This window comes from Rhinatrema bivittatum, chromosome 5, assembly GCF_901001135.1.
Source record: "Rhinatrema bivittatum chromosome 5, aRhiBiv1.1, whole genome shotgun sequence".
Taxonomy (NCBI): domain Eukaryota; kingdom Metazoa; phylum Chordata; class Amphibia; order Gymnophiona; family Rhinatrematidae; genus Rhinatrema; species Rhinatrema bivittatum.
In genome coordinates, this window is record NC_042619.1 from 290,646,100 (window position 1) to 290,663,765 (window position 17,666).

The following is a 17,666-nucleotide window of genomic DNA, read 5'->3' on the forward strand; positions in this document are numbered from 1 at the left end:
TTCTTCCCTGGAGAATCACTGATTGAAGACAGCCAGGCCTGGGATGCAAGCACCTCCTGCTGGTCAACAGACTCAGGACCTGGGGTGCTGGAAGGAACTCAAGGTTCAATTCTTGACTGGAGAAAATTGAATCAGATATGGATCAGAGAAGAACCTGGGCGCAGGCCCCTCCTGCAGGTCGTTGAACCCAGGGGTAATACTGCTTCTCTACGGATGAGTAAGGAAGGTCTAGGATTGATGTAGATGCCTTCCATTGGCTGGACGATCCTCAGGACTTGTATTAGCTGATAGGAACAGCTTGCAGGTATCTCCTGAAGATCAGAGGAACTGTAGAACAGATGAAGGAAGAATCAGATAGCAGGCACCTCCTGCAGGTCGTAGGAGGCTCCAGAGCATGAGCCGGCTGGTAGAGGGTCAGATTGTAGGTGCCTGCTGCAGGTCGTTGGGACATCCGAACCTCAACTGCCGATCTGGGAGAAAACAGGAACTGGAGTAACTTGAAGACTCTTGCGAGTTGGAATCAGATACGTGGAAGAAGGCAAGTGAGCAAAAAGGTTTTTGTACCAAACAGAGTATTGCTAACAAAACAGTTCATAGTAAGTCCAGGAACTAGGGACAAAAACAGGAACTTGGAAATATCCAGGAAAGTTAGAAACATTTTTTAAGGCAGACTTTAGAATCAAGATGAATGTCCAACACTGAGCCCAGCACACCTCACCGAGTTCTGGTCTTCACATCCTGTTGCAAGAGCAGCCTTCAGGAGCCGATGGTGTGGGCTCGGCATGCATCGCTTGGCTCATAGGAGAGCGGAACCCTTGGGACACAGGGCGACTCAGGTCAGGACATGAGTCGCACCCATGGTGAGGTGTGTGTGTGGGAATGGGCGATATAGGAGCAGAGCTGGATGGAGCTAGGAACACAGGCTACAATGTAGGTCTCTGGCTAGGACTTGGGACTTGGAACATCGGAGAGTTCAAGGAAAGCGAGAGCACAAGAGTCAGAGAAGAATATGGAACAGGATTCTCATAGAGAACGACTTGGAGCTTGGGACTCACGAAGAGTACGTCGTGGAGCTGAAGACTTGAAACGTGGCACATAGAGCTGGAGACTTGGAACGTAGAGGAGAAGACTTGAGACTTGGAATGTAGAGCTGAAAACTTGGGACTTGGAACGTAGACGTAGACAAGGAAGGCAAGTCCCTTAGGCGCCCTACACAGCACATAGGGCTGGTCGTGGACCATACTGAAGACTTATGCGAGGAACAAGACACAGGCAGGGATGAGCCAGACCCTCAGGTGCCCTACACAGCACGTGGGGATAGTAGCGGACCACACTGTCCCCTTCGCGCCCTCCACAGTCGGATGGCTGGTCACGAACCACGAGGAGATCGGGTTCATGTGGAAACCCCTCGGATCCTCTGGAGTCGTGTGGAAACCCCTCGGATCCTCCGGAGTCAGAACAGATAAAAGCTTAAAGCTAGGAAGCTTGGAGTAAAAGCAGGACATCTCAGGAGGCACGGGTCCCACTGGACGTGGAGCATTAGGACCGGGACAACATCAAAGGGAGACAAGGACATTACAGGACGAGGACTCACAGGCCTCTTGGAACTAGGAACTTGGAACTTCTAGGAACAGCTAAAAATATCTTGAAACTGATTGCAGAACTTGGAATGGACTGCAGGACTTGAAACATGGAACTTCTTGGAACGGACTGCAGGACTTGAAATGGACTGCAGGCCTTGGAACATGGAACTTCTTGGAACATGGAACTTCTTGGATCAGGATTCACGGATATCCGGACTTGGAACAGACCACGGGATCTGGACTCACGGACGTCAGGACTTGGAATAGACATCAGGATACGAATCCAGGAACAGGACACCAGATGAAGAGTTGTCTTCAGGAGCATCTGAGCTGATGCAAAGACAAAGCTGGAATTAAGCAGGGCCCTTTTATAGGGCTGAGAGGGCAAGTCCCTGGGAGGAGCTGCTAGGAGGAACACACCTCTCTGTCCCTTTAAGAAGGGAAGAGAGCCACGGGCTTGCCCCCTAGGAGGAGCAGGAACAGGAAGTTCAGAACCCTAGACAGTGGCATCCCTGCCGCTGTACAGGGAGGAGACGGAGCGGAGGAAGCAGGCCTCCGGGCAGGCCCCTATGATGTCGGCAGTGTCCTGCCACATCGGAGAGAAGAGGACTGGGCCACAGGCAGGCTCCGATGGGGCCGCGCCGGCAAGATGGCGGCCTGGCCGCGGGATCACCCGACGTTGGCCGCCTCAGGCGAGGCCCCGGCTTCAGCTGCGGCCTCTGGGCTGCGAGGAGCAACATCGGCAGCACGACATGCTGCGGAGGTAAGGCCCTGTCCACGTGAAGTGCGGGCAGGGGCGCAACAGCACACATACATTCACATACACATATACCCTACCTACCTTTGGATTGGTAGTGATAGCTAAACCATTGCCCTAGTCCTTGTCTAGTGTACTAAATTATCCACAAGCAATATCATAAATCATCTAAAACTCAAAGGTGTTAGAGGTTCATTTGGTCTTTCATCAAAAGCATTCTCCTTGCACACACACATGCACCATCCTATATCCATTTGGCTCTCTGCTTGGCCTTGGGGACTGGGCTATAACACATTAACTAGTGGATGGATTCATTAAAATAACACATAAAATCTCAATGGCAAACAAGAAAGCTCCAATCCACATCTGTAATATTTTTGACCTGAGACTAAGGATTTCCTCCCATTTTGAGCTGGGGAAAAAAGTGCTTAAGTCCATCTGTCCTTTTCTATCCATGAGAAGGGGTTTATTTTTCTTTTGATCTTAGTTTCTGCATGGCTCACTAGTACTTATCACTTCTCTAGCAATACATGACGTAGACAGTGCTGTACAAAAACATGTAAGAGATGTGCACAGGGTTAGTCACCAAACATATTTGGGCTATGTCACATACGCAGTCACAATCTACTCTCTTCATGCTCTGTTCAGTGGATTCTTTGAAGTGAGGGAGGATAGTTCCAGGGCTCGAGAAGTTAAATGTGTCAATCACCAAGTGCATTTAAAAGAATCAGAAGTTCGCTGGATGGGGGTTCCAGCATAAAATCTTTACTGGAGCACTTATGCAACGAAAGGGATCTGACATAATCCATAATCCAGAAGTAAATATTTGAATTAGCAACCGTGTGATCTCTCCTTTCTGTCATTGGGGGTCTCTCTTATACATTTTTTTAAGCTAGGGCCTCCAACTACTATTCCAACTGGGATTATCAGGACTCTGTACAATACTCCCTCCAATTTAGAGTTCCCTGTAACAACGTTTCATAGTAATGACAGCAGAAACAGACCAAATGTCCTTTCAGTCTGCGCAGCAAGCTCCCTTACATAGCAACTGCCATTATCTGCAGGCTACCCCCATGTTGTTCTCAAGGGTGGTAACTGCCACTCCATGCAGTTATCCCCAAGCTTTGTGATAATCCATACAAATTTCAGCTAGCAGCATATTTTACTGGGTGATGAGCTTTCTTGAAAATTCAGACAGTGCTGTTTGACATGAATTGCGTATGATCTTTGCCATAGAAGCAGTCCTGTGCTTTTTCCCTTATGTCTGCGTATCAGTATCCCAGACCTTAGAAATCGGGGCCCTTGGTTGTTTTCTGAATCCAATTTCCCCTTCCCCCCCTGCAATCAAAGCGGGGAGCAATGTTGCAGTTGCTTTAAAAGCACCAAGTCTTATTGGTTAAGGGTAGTAATCTCCATGCCTTCTGCATGCATGTCTTCATTTCCGGCCTCTAGCCTGGGACTGAGTAATACTGAGATTCTGCTTGCGTTCCTTCCCTTCCACGCCTCCGTTTCTCTTCTGCACTGGTTAGTTACCTCTTTGATTCTCTGGTGTATGCCGTGAAAAAGCACCTTGTGGTTGCCACCACTTCTTTCTCCTGCTTCCTCTGCTTCTGCTGGATGGTGGATGACCATCCTCACTTCTCTAAAATGTTGGCATGCGGGTAATGACTCTGTCAGAGAAATGGATGGGAAATAAACAAGTTCCCACATAAAATGGTGAAAGAAAGGGTGAAAAAGCTTCCTTTGAATTGAAGATCCAAAATAAAGAATCTTCTCTAACCTCCTACTGCAAAATGTAAAATCAATCAGAAAGTCATTTTAATCTCCACAAATCTATGTCCCACTGAACTGGGCCTAAGATTTGTCCAGGAAAAAAGGAACTGGAAAAAAAAATCTTCTTTCTTAGCCTTGCCCCTCAAAAATCTAGGGTTTCTGACTTATATAGGCACAGGAAACATCCATTACAGCAGCCTCATATAGGGGTGCTGTGATATAGTCTGTTCCTCTCTCCTTCGCTAAGGGCCTGATTTTAAAAAGCATTTACTCGAGTAAAAACCAGATTTACTGGGGTAAATTCACTTTACTTGAGTAAGTGGGTTTTTGAAAATTGCTACAATATATGCCATTGACTTGTCTATAGGATTTACTCACATAAGTGCACTTTACTTGAGTAAATGGCTTTTGAAAATTGCTACAATAGTAGCTACATTTGCGCATGTAACTCCTTTTGAAAATTATCCCCTTAATGAATAACCTTTGTACAAGGCCACACCTTCTAGAGATTCTAACGGGGCCCTACAGATGCCCTCTAGGTTCACCATATGTTTTGCAAGTTAGGTGCTTTCTGATCAAGCTCATTAATACCTTATTACCTACAATGCATGCTCACTTGGCTGAGGAAGGGGCAGAATAAAATATATCCACATTTCAGTGGCTGGTTTGGTATTTTGTCAATGAAAGTACAAGATGATCAAATATTACCGATATTAATACATTTCTTGCTTCATCTATAAAATATAAAGCAAGAGCTCACTTACGTCCCAAAGTGGTAAATGAACACTGTGCAAAAAAAATGCTTTGACGTACATGACAGAGTGTGACAAATCATGATTAGTACAAGATGCTTTGTTACAGCTGAAAGGATAAGCACAAGGGAAATACACAGTTCATGCCCATGTTGTCACAATTCCAAATATGTTGAAAATGCCCTTGGTTTGATGAAATACAGTAAATCTGTCTGCACAGGGCACTGCAGTTCTTCTCGCAAAGAGAGTGTAGTCAAGGATCCTGCCTCCTGACAGCATCACCTATACCTAAACCATCCCACACAGATGTTTGTCTCATCTGTTCTTAACCTCCACTAAGGGGAAATTCTACACCCCACTTGGTAACTTATTCCAGTGCTTAACTACTGTTACAGCTGGAAAAGTTCATCCTAATATCTAACCTAAATCTCTCCCAAATGCAATTTAAGTCTATAATCTTCTCTCAGCCCTCAGCAACTTATTTAATAAAAATATTTTTATTCACAATGAACATAAAAACAGCAAAACATACATACAGCAGGATCAATTTACAATATATCATAAACAAACAAGACATCAAGTACAAAGCTTGCTGTCGATACAGGCCAAAGACCTACAATTTAAACAAAGACAATGTTATCCCCTTCACAGTATCACATGACAGAAATATGAGTGCCTGGTCCTTGTGCACGTGTGAGTTATCAAAATTACCAAAAGAAATAACGCATGAAACAAAAGAACATAAGAACATGCTATACTGGGTCAGACCAAGGGTCCATCAAGCCCAGCATCCTGTTTCCAACAGTGGCCAATCCAGGCCATAAGAACCTGGCAAGTACCCAAAAACTAAGTCTATTCCATGCTACTGTTGCTAGTAATAGTAATAGCAGGTAATGGACTTCTCCATGAACTTATCCAATCCTTTTTTAAACACAGCAACTCTAACTGCACTAACCACATTCTCTGGCAACAAATTCCAGAGTTTAATTGTGCATTGAGTGAAAAAGAACTTTCTCCGATTAGTTTTAAATGTGCCCCATGCTAACTTCATGGAGTGCCCCCTAGTCTTTCTATTATCTGAAAGAGTAAATAACCAATTCACAGCTACCTGTTCTAGACCTCTAATGATTTTAAACACCTCTATCATATCCCCCCTCAGCCATCTCTTCTCCAAGCTGAAAAGTCCTAAACTCTTTAGTCTTTCCTCATAAGGGAGCTGTTCCATTCCCCTTCTCTATACATTCTCCATCGCAACTATATCTTTTTTGAGATGTGGCGACCAGAATTGTACACAGTATTCAAGGTGCGGTCTCACCATGGAGCGATACAGAGGTATGACATTTTCCGTTTTATTCACCATTCCCTATTAATTCCCAACATTCTGTTTGCTTTTTTGACTTCCGCAGCACACTGAATTGACGATTTCAATGTGTTTTCTACTATGACGCCTAGATCTCTTTCTTGGGTGGTTGCACCTAATATGGAACCTAACATTGTGTAATGATAGCATGGGTTATTTTTCCCTATATGCATCACCTTGCACATCCACATTAAATTTCATCTGCCATTTTGATGCCCAATTCTCCAATGTCACAAGGTCTTCCTGCAATTTATCACAATCTGCTTGTGATTTAACTACTTTGAACAATTTTGTATCATCTGCAAATTTGATTACCTCACTCGTCATATTTCTTTCCAGATCATTTATAAACATATTGAAAAGTAAGGGTCCCAATACAGATCCCTGAGGCACTCCACTGCCCACTCCCTTCTACTGAGAAAATTGTCCATTTAATCCTACTCTCTGTTTCCTGTCTTTTAGCCAGTTTGTAATCCACAAAAGGACATCGCCACCTATCCCATAACTATTTACTTTTCCTAGAAGCCTCTCATGAGGAACTTTGTCAAACGCTTTCTGAAAATCCAAGTACACTACATCTACTGGTTCACCTTTATACACATGTTTATTAACTCCTTCAAAAAAAAGTGAAGCAGATTTGTGAGGCAAGACTTGCCCTGGATAAAGCCATGCTGACTTTGCTCCTTTAAACCCTGTCTTTCTATATGTTCTGTGATTTTGATATTTAGAACACTTTCCACTATTTTTCCTGGCACTGAAGTCAGGCTAACTGGTCTGTAGTTTCCTGGATCACCCCTGGAGCCCTTTTTAAAAATTGGGGTTACATTAGCTATCCTCCAGTCTTCAGGTACAATGGATGATTTTAATGATAGATTACAAAATTTGACTAATAGGCCTGAAATTTCATTTTTGAGTTCCTTCAGAACTCTGGGGGGTATACCATCCGGTCCAGGTGATTTACTACTCTTCAGTTTGTCAATCAGGCCTACCACATCTTCTAGTTTCACTGTGATTTGGTTCAGTCCATCTGAATCATTACCCATGAAAACCTTCTCCGGTATGGGTACCACCCCAACATCCTCTTCAGTAAACACTGAAGCAAAGAAATCATTTAATCTTTCCGCGATGGTCTTATCTTCTCTAAGTGCCCCTTTAACCCTTCGATCATCTAACGGTCCAACTGACTCCCTCACAGGCTTTCTGCTTTGGATATATTTTAAAAAGTTTTTACTGTGAGTTTTTGCCTCTATGGCCAACTTCTTTTCAAATTTTCTCTTAGTTTGTCTTATCAATGTCTTACATTTAACTTGCAAATGTTTATGCATTATCCTATTTTCTTCAGTTGGATCCTTCTTCCAATTTTTGAATGAAGATCTTTTGGCTATAACAGCTTCTTTCACCTCCCCTTTTAACCATGCCGGTAATCGTTTTGCCTTCTTTCCACCTTTCTTAATGTGTGGAATACATCTGGACTGTGCCTCTTGCACACTTTTTACCTTTGCTCCTTTCAGTTTCTTTCTAACAATTTTTCTCATTTTATCAAAGTTTCCCTTTTGAAAGTTTAGCATGAGAGCCATGGATTTGCTTACTGTCCCCCTTCCGGTCATTAATTCAAATTTGATGATATTATGATCACTATTGCCAAGCGGCCCCACCAACGTTACCTCTCTCACCAAATCCTGTGCTCCACTGAGAATTAGATCTAAAATTGATCCCTCTCTTGTCGGTTCCTGAACCAATTGCTCCATAAAAATGTCATTTATTCCATCCAGGAACTTTATATCTGTAGCATGTACCAATGATACATTTACCCAGTCAATATTGGGGTAATTGAAATCTCACATTATTACCGCACTACCAATTTGGTTAGCTTCCCTAATTTCTCTTAGCATTTCACTGTCCGTCTCACCATCTTGACCTGGTGGATGGTAGTATACTCCTATCACTTTAGTCTTCCCCGACACACAAGGGATTTCTAGCCATAAAGATTCAATTGTGCATTTAGTCTCATGCAGGATGTTTATCCCGTTAGACTCTATGCCATCCCGGACATATAGCGCCACACCGCCTCCCGGGTGCTCCTCTCTGTCATTGTGATATAATTTGTACCCCACTATAGCTCTGTTCCATTGGTTGTCCTCCTTCCACCATGTCTCTGAGATGCTAATTAAGTCTATGTCATCATTCACTGCTATACATTCTGCCTTCATCTCAAATTTGTTCCTACTTAAGTTTTAGGTTGCTATGGGAGCAGGAATGTGTCTAATTAATGTCCTTTAAATGTATTAGTGAATTCACTATATGTTTGGTAGTGGCCTACAGGGGTTTGTTTTTTTTTTTTGTTTGTTTTAAATTGTTACCTGCCTAGAAATTAAAGGATGAGCTAGGGGTTGGTGGGTGAGGGGTGGGAGGGTTGGGAGGGTTAGGAAATACAAACAGTCTAACTTCAGTTAGTCAGCCAGCGTGACTCACTGCTCTCTTGATTAACAAATGCTGGTACCTAATTAAACCAAATCACACTACCTTAATACCTTTCCAAGGTGAGTAACTGAGCTGAACCTTTCAAGCTTTTTACTTAGGTATACACTGCTCCTAGCTTTTTTCTAGCTTCTGGCTACTTTTTTTTGTTTTCAATATACAAACACTGTAACCTTTGCTTACTAGCTGCCTTACAGACTATTAAAAATATACTCACTAACTACTGCTTACTAGCTGCCTTACTGACTGACTATTTAAAAATACAGTCTAACTTCTGTTTATTCACTGCCTTACTGACTATTAAAAGCACAAACACAGTAAATAATATTCCCAAATAGTTAACTTCGCCACAATACTTTTAAAAAAGAAAATTTCCCAAGCAAAACTTACTGATTCCTTTCAGCCACCAGCAAGGTGATCCTCTCCTCTCAGTGCTCAGGTATTGGTTATTTCTCAACCCTCCTCCCCTACCCCCCCACCCTAAACTCTACATGAATAAGTGCCTAAACAGAACATAGTCAACACGCCAACCTTTGGGAAATCAATTATTCAAAATCAAACTCCGAGCTCGAGGTGACAAGCTTGACTGTATGGGTCCCAAATTGCCAAAAACGTCTTTCGATTAGAGTTAGCACAATTGTGTAAAACCAAAGATTCCATATTGTGATGAGGTACAGGCTGGCTCAGGGGAAAGAAACCCTGACTGGATCACCCCAGGGGGAGCCCGGAGCAGAGCTAGACAACAGAAGTTGCCAGTGAGCTGGGGAAGGACTACATTTCCCAGGTTCTTTGAACCTCAGCTAAACCAATGGGAAAGAGAGAGTTGATGGTGCAGCTGAGCAGGATACCCGGGCAAGGCACCCACCTGAACCCATGATTGCTGACAGGATTCGTTTGGGTTAAAAGAAGAATGCATCTCTTCGGACCAGGGGAAGCCATGGAAATGGAGGTCCCTGCAGGGGAAATGACTGATACAGACATGGAGATAGAATGAGTAAGGATTACTTGGAGTTTTGTTGGTTTGTTTTTTGTTTTTTTTTGCCTGACTTGGTGTTTTGTAAGGACTGGGAGGTCCGTGGCCTGCAGCTCAACGGAGGGGAATTGGGGAGAGTTGTGCTACTGCCAAGCAGGGTGGTTTTTGCTGGCTGGAACTTGCAGAACATTTGTTTTTCCCCAAGGAACTGAGGGCACTGGGGACTTTGTGTGGTTTTTTATCTTGAACTAGAAAGAAAAAGACTGTTTTGGACCCAAGCTTCTTTTGTGCTTGATTTTCTGGGAGCTGGTCTGGACCTGCTACAGGGGAATCAAGGAGCATTTGTTTGAGCCCTGTCAGTGCACCTGAGGCCACGCTGGAGTAGGAGGCTGTAGAGATGACACAGAGTCCTGCGGGGTGGAACTACCTGCCGAAGGTGGTTCTGCAGACAGCAAAAATAGAGGACCTTCTTCAGCTGGCGTTTCGCTACAATATAAATCATGTCATTATATTGAATTTCTCCATTGCCAATCAGAAGGTGGAGATTCCTCTTGCCATACTAAAAAAATCAATTTCCCCAGTATAAAAGCTTTACATGCTAAGAAAATATCCCCCTTTCTCGCAAAGTGCTTAGAAAATTCAATCTCAACCAAAATGAGTTTGGGAGATAATGGAACCAGATAACCCAACAATTTTGCTACATATTGAACTTCTTTGCCCCCAAATTTTAATATTATGTCACATTGCCAAAAAAACATGAGTCAAAGAACCTTTCTCTTTTTTGCATTTGACATAAACCGTAGAAGCAGACAATTAGCATGATAGGCCAATGAATTAAGAAATATAAGCCCTATGTAAGAACTTAAATTGCAATTCCCTCAAATACATGTGCGAGGAAATTGCCTTCAATCCCTTAAAGCAGGATTGCACCTCTTTTGCTGAGATAAGAATGTTACCTTCATTTACCCAGCGGGATCTAACAATTTCATAAGAGTTAACAGAAGACGTTTTTTGCAAATCTCTATAGAGGAAGATCAATTCATCTTCCAATATGAAAACAATCCTTAACTTTCACCACCGTCTCCTGGGTTAATGTTCTCTTCAATAGCAAACATACATAATGTCGCAACTGGAAATAAATCCACATTTCGAAGACCAAATTGAGTCTTCAACTCTTGAAAGGATAAAATAGTGCCATCTATAGCAAATACCTGCTGCTGTTACAATACCTACCGACAATCAATCCACAAAATGTGTTGAGAATGGGTATGTTTAGTGTGCCCTTGGGCCTCAGCCCGACCCCAGAAGGATCCAGGACCAGACCGAACCGAGGGTTGACGGCGTGTTCCAGCAGGGTGGGACTATGGTCTTACCCTCTGCCAGGCCTGCAAACTCCCAGTGCCAACAACAAGATGATGTTGGTAGGGGGATGGTCCTCCGACCTTTCCAAGCCCTTTTGGACCTGCTGCATGGATTGGCATGGAGCAGCAGGCCGGCCTGAGGATGAGGGCAGACGGAGGCCTTGACACAAAGACATGACACCAAGGTTGATGCGACGGCATCACAGACGAGGATTAAACGAAGACATGAAACCAAGGTTGTTGAAGACATGACACCAGGGCTATTGAAGACATGACACCAAGGCTGATTCGAAGGCATCACGGACTGGGGTCGATGTGATGATGGACCGGGGTCGATGTGATGACGCTGAAGTGAAGACATGACACCAAAACTGATGCAACGGCATCAGGGACGAGACGAGGAATTTGACGAAGTCCAGACGAGATGAGAAGCTGGGAGGGTGAACACTGGCACTGGGCGGAACCAATGGGCTGATCACAGACCACCTTGTCCCACTGCGCGCCCTACACAGCCCGAAGAGGCTGGTCACGGACCACGTGGAGAGCGGGACAAGCGCAGGGAAGAATCCAGTCGAGGTGGGACTCCGACGACGAAGCCGATGTCATCCGAAGCTCCACAAAGGCTGGCAGGACAAGACGGCTCAGTAGCACAGGACACCAGTCCACCTGCAGGCCACTCCAACTCGGGAAAGACGTCAATCGATGGACCAAGCCCGACAGGACCAGAAGGCTCAGGAGCGCTGAAAACACCGGAACAAGACACCAAGGAACCTGGGACATCAGGAAGCGGAAGATCAAGACGAGACACCTGGACGGGGACCTCAGGCAATTGAGACGTGACATGATGAAAAGACTAAACGATGAGGAGCTCCACGAAGAAGACCTGACGGAGCTCTGGCAAGCAGGAGCGTCCAGAGTGAAGTAACTCCGATGCAAGGCAAGGAACACTGACGAGACCAGCCCTTTTATAGGGCTGGAGCAGGAAATCCAATGAAAGGTGGGGCCAGCAACACTTCCTGTGGCTGGCCTTTAAATGCAGCAGAGAGGCGCGGCCTAGAAGGAAGGAAGCTGACTGTGCAGGACCGTGGACAGTGGTCCTGCACTGACTTCATCATGCAGAGAGTAGGGCTGGGCCAGGACGCGGCCCCGATGACGGCAGCGGCTCCAGCAGCTAATCCAGGCCTCCAGCCGCGAAGATGTCGTAGACGTCAGGGGCGGCTCCGGCCGCGAAGGAGGCAGGGCAAAGTCCACGGCTCCTGCCGCAGCGAAGAGGAACTCGGTGGGCGGGCTCCGGGCCGCAGGAAGCAAGAAAGTCCACGGCTCCGGCTGCACCGGAAGGCCCGACTTCGGCGACGTCCGGCCACATCGGGAGAAGACAGCAACATGGTGAACAGGGCCTGCTCGCATGGATTAGCTTCATGGGCAGGGTTTCTAACAAAATGGGGGTAACTTAATCTAATAACAATACCTAACCCGCATAGAATATTTCCTTATTTTCTTTTTTACTTTTTTCTTTTTTTAATATTAATTTGAAAACATGCCGAATATCGATCACCGATGTGTAATCAAACTTATTACTTCTCACAATAAAAAAATTTTTAAGAGAGGAAAGTGATGTTTCATAAAATTCATTCAAGGTACCATCCAGGTTAATCTTGTTGTTTTTTTAAAATCATGAACACCACCGTCCACCCTATATAGAATTTATTATTTTGAATGTCAAAACTCTTTTTTTTGAATTATATTTATAATTTGATAAATTCCATCCTCAACATGAAGAAGAACTGTCCACCAACTCGATACTTATAAGCAATACTTAGCTTTTAACTAAGACGCTGAGACATCCATTCGGCACAAGCGTTTTTAGCCAACAAGGCCAGATTTCGAATATCTTCTTCGTCAGGGGAACCGCTTAACCACTGCTCCTCTCAGCTCTTCAACATTGTTAGTCCATAATCTTCTCCTTAGATTCAAAAACGTAATCTTGCAAAATGCTCGCAGCATGCTGCATCTGTTAAAAAAAAAAAATGGCAGACCTAAGTTCCCGTTCACGGCGTCCTTATTTAAAGGGACTCCATCACGTGACATCTCCCGTTCTTATTCACGTTGAGGATGGACTTTTCACAATATGTGTGTAACCCTTTGAAAATCTGGCCCATTATTCTTAGAACTCTTTAATACTAGAGTATGTAACACCGATCAAATATTGGGGATAAATATATGGGGTAAGCAGTATATACACTCTCTCTTTGCTGATATCCTTTTTACTCTCACTAGTCCTAATGCTTCACTACATGGAGTTACCTCGGAACTACAACACTTAAGCACAGTGTCTGGATTCAAAGCTAATTTTGATAAGTCAGAGATTTTGAACATCAATCTAGACAAAGTTACTATTAGCGCTTTGAAGAGCTGTTTCCCCTTCAGATGGGCTAAACCTTCTTTAAAATATCTATGGGTAAATATCGGTACTGAGGTGGGAGAGTTATTTGCACTAAATTATGCCCCCTTGATAAAACAGGTGGATAAAGATCTAGGTATTTGGGACAGAGAAACATTTTCATGGGTAGACTGAACTGCAGTCATTATTGTTTTGGCCGCTGGCTGCTGCCGCCTGCAGCCAGCTCAACTCACATCATGTCATGCTTGGCTCTCTACTCCCGGTATACTTGTGGCTGTGGCCAGTCGCTGCTGCTGTGTTCCTCCTGGCTCCCTGTGCTCCACATGGTGGCTGGGACGCCGCCAACCAGCGTTCCGACCCTGGGCCTCCCTAGGCGAGTGCATGCACCATCTGTCCTCCCTTTAAAGGGCCAATGGCAGGAACTTCAGGCTTGTCCCAGGCTGATGAAATCACGGGCCTGGGATATTTAAGGACTACCTCCAGCCACCACTAACCAACTTGTCAATTAGTTCCCTGGTTCCTTTCTGGTGCTTGCTCCAGTACTCCAGACCAGTTGTTCCTGCTCTGCGGATCCCTGTGCTCCATGTTGGTATCCTGTCTCAGCACTTCCTGCTCCTCGGGGCCTGGCTCAGCGCCTCTTCACCTGGGACCCTGTCTCTGCGTTTTCCGCTCCTCGGGGCCTGGTTCAGCGCCTCTACACTTGGGACCCTGCCGTGGTGCCTCCCACTCTGCGGGATCAGCCTCAGCACTTCTACATCAGAGATTCTGCTTCAGTGCTTTCACTCTCCAAGACCTGGCTCAGCACTGCGACATTACTGGATTGTGTCTATGTGTCCTCGCTCCTCGGGGAACCTCTCAGAGCTTCTACATTGCAAGGTCCTGTTATTGTGCTGCCGTTTCTCAGGCAGCCCCTCTGCGCTACTACTCTACTTGTACCTGCTACAGTGGATCCCCCGCCCTAGCCCTGCTTCAGCATACCAGACTACAAGCCTCTGCTTCTCTACCTCCTCTCCTCAGGACCACTCCCACATGGTCCTGCCCTATCGTCTTCAGAACTGCAGTGGCCTTTCACCCCTTGAGGCCTTCTCTCCCTCTGAGAGTACCTCGGTCTTGGACTATACCTAACCTTACTGACACACTCTGACTCCAGCTGCCTACTCTCTCTGGGACAAGCCACATACAGGTGCTCCTAAGACCAGCCGGCCCCGGCACCCAAGGGCTCAACCTGCAGGGAACAAGGGCCAGTACTGGCGAAGTTCCTGTTTGCCTCTGTTCCTGGGCAGCCTCACCTCCCAACGGTGGGGACCTGCGGGGCCCAACCTTTCAGGTAACTTTAACCCCACCTCGGGCCAAGGGTCCACAAATCCTAACACCTAGATTTCTGTATTTGTTTATTACTATCCCCATTTATTTGTCAGCATCATTACTGAGGGCATGGCAGAAGAAGATTTTTTACTTTATTTGGTGGCGGAGACTCCTAAGAGTGTCTCGTCAAGTATTGTATCTAACAAAAGAAAGGGGGTGGTCTAGGAGTATCCAGTCTCTCTGCACTGGTACTTTGCTGCCGCTCAATTGTGAGCAATCCTTGATTTTCATAGGAGTTTGATTACAAAGCAATGGATAAGCCATTGAGCAAGCAATGATAGGGGGAACACCCTTTGTCGGCTTTACCCTGGCAGCCCCGTGCTATGTGGCGCCAGATGTGCTGTTGGCCTTTCACATTATATACCACAATGAGAGTTTGGTCACAGTGCTGAGCTAAATTAGTAGGGAAAAGCTCCCATTATCATCTCACTCACCTCTTCCCCAATACCTCTTTCCTTGTTGGTTTACATCCTAGGACTTTCATGGAATGGAAGGCTAGAGGTATAACTAAAGTGGAACATATCGCTTTACAGGGCAAACCTCTGTCTTTTGATTTGCTGAAAATACAACCCCCAGGTTGGGATGTAGGTATATTAGAATACGCACAGGTGCAACACTTTATTCTTGCTCAATGGAGTTCCCATGCCCTGAGCCCTACTAAATCATTATTTGAAAATTATTGCAGTCAAATTGACAGAATTAGAGATTGATCTCTAAGACTTATGCCCTTTTAAATCAGAGGCACTGTTAAATCCTCATATATGCAAGCATGGAAAACAGATTTAGGGATTTCTATAAATGAAGGAGACTGGGATCTTATTTATCTAAGTGCTTGGAAAAGCTCCATATCCGCCCATATCTAGGAAAATTGTTACAAATTACTGTATCGTTGGCACCTAACCCTAGTTAAGCTGCACCGTATTTCATCCTCCTTCTCTATAAAATGCTGGCAAAATTGTGGGGAATTGGGTACATATGTACATATCTGGTGGGAATGCAGTAGAATAATACCTTTTTGGAACCACCTGGCTTCGTGGCTTTCAGAGATGCTGGAAGTGGAGATTGGACTGGATGCCCTAAGCATGTTACTTGGTAGACCAGTCCTGAAGCTTTCTAAAAGCCAGCAACGTTTTTGTCTACATGTGTTCACCACAGCTAGGTGTGAACTCACTCTGTTCTGGAAGCGCACAGAACCCCCGGTAATCCAGGCAGTAGTCCGATGATTACACTTCTATTGCCATATGGCCCATTTGACGGTCCTTCCTCATGATACCCTCCTCTTATATCAGAAAATTTGGGATCCTTTTTTAAAGAGGCAACAGCAGAAGGGGGTCTTAGTATTTATAAAATACTTCTGCGTGTAATGCTTTGCCTCACTATCACTGTCACACTTGGACTTAATTAGGAAACAGGGTCAGTCTATCGACCACTGCTTCCTAACTTGCTCTTATGTTGGTTGACCTTTGTTTATTTATGGAGACCGTGATAATCATCAGTTTTTATAATGGTAGCTAGGATCGTTTATGCATATCATATATGACTATGTGTGGGTAACTTCATCTATATCGGTGCTGTTCTGCAAGGGTGGAATGGTTTGGGAATGATAATTGAAAATTGCGGATGTTTCTTCATTTTGATTACTGATGTGTTTTAATGTTCATTATAATGATACATCCAATAAATTGTTAATTACAAAAAAAAACCCCAAAACTTAACATTGCAAATACTGGCTGTCTACGGTGTTTAGAAATATATGAAACTATCAAGAAGCCGATAGCAAGATAAATGTCATTCACCATTTTGGTGTATTTTTGAGAGAAGAATTCCTTAAGTTTTCTCTAGGATTGTTTGCAGTAGTGTTCTTGACCCAGAAAGAAAAATTTTAAAAAGTTGTTTACCCTGGTAAAAGTGCTGTCTGAAAAATTGACCACCCTTAAAACGGCTAAAGTCCACATTTCACAGTGCACTTTTAGCCAGGTTAAGGGGAGGCATTTCTGGTGGCGTGTTCTGGGCGAGATTAAGAAATAGTACACATAGCATTGCATTTTCATATCTATATGTGCTACTTCCCATCCAAATCTAGCCCCTACAAAAAGCAGGTGCAAAGTCCACAGCCCATTTGTACTCATGGAACATTTTCTAAGAGGAAGTATACATGAGTATTCCCTTTGAAAACTGGTACAATGTCTGCAGATGCAAAGTACTTGCAGACTTTGAAAATTGCCCCATGAATACCTGGGAACAGCAGGATAGTAGTGGAGGCTTGTGCACCTTTCCACTATGCCAAAGAAGACTAGGAGTCAGATAACGAGTCATGACTCTCCCAGGCTGGGTTGTTACAGTTGTGGGGAGGAGGAAATGCAATAGGAAATGTGTAATCCATGCCAGTGTTAAAACTATTCCAAATATGGTGAAAGGGGAAATGAGTGAAACCCCCGCTCACAAGAGACAGAAGTTTGAGCATGCAGTGGAGGAAAAAAAAAAAAAGAACAATGCAGCTATGTAACTTGAGTCGCCAGCCCAGGAAACCCAAAATACCCCTTGCTATGAAGGTGCTTAACTGACCATTGATAGATGAGTCACAGATTCAGGTAGGGGATTTGAATGTCACAGCCCCCTGGATTTCTGCTAGTAAAAAAAAATCAGAGGATTCAAACTCCTACATAACTGAAACATAACTGGGGAAGGGATTTATAAGAGAAATATACTGGAAAACAGGCCTAGGAAACAAACAGATTTTTATTCTAACAAAGGTATTCATACACATGGGTACTGAGATCCCAGACAACAGGGGGAATGGCTGGGCAGGATAGAGGAGCGTGCACATGGTCTCTCTCTGTGGTCTTGCCTGAGTCTTGGCCTA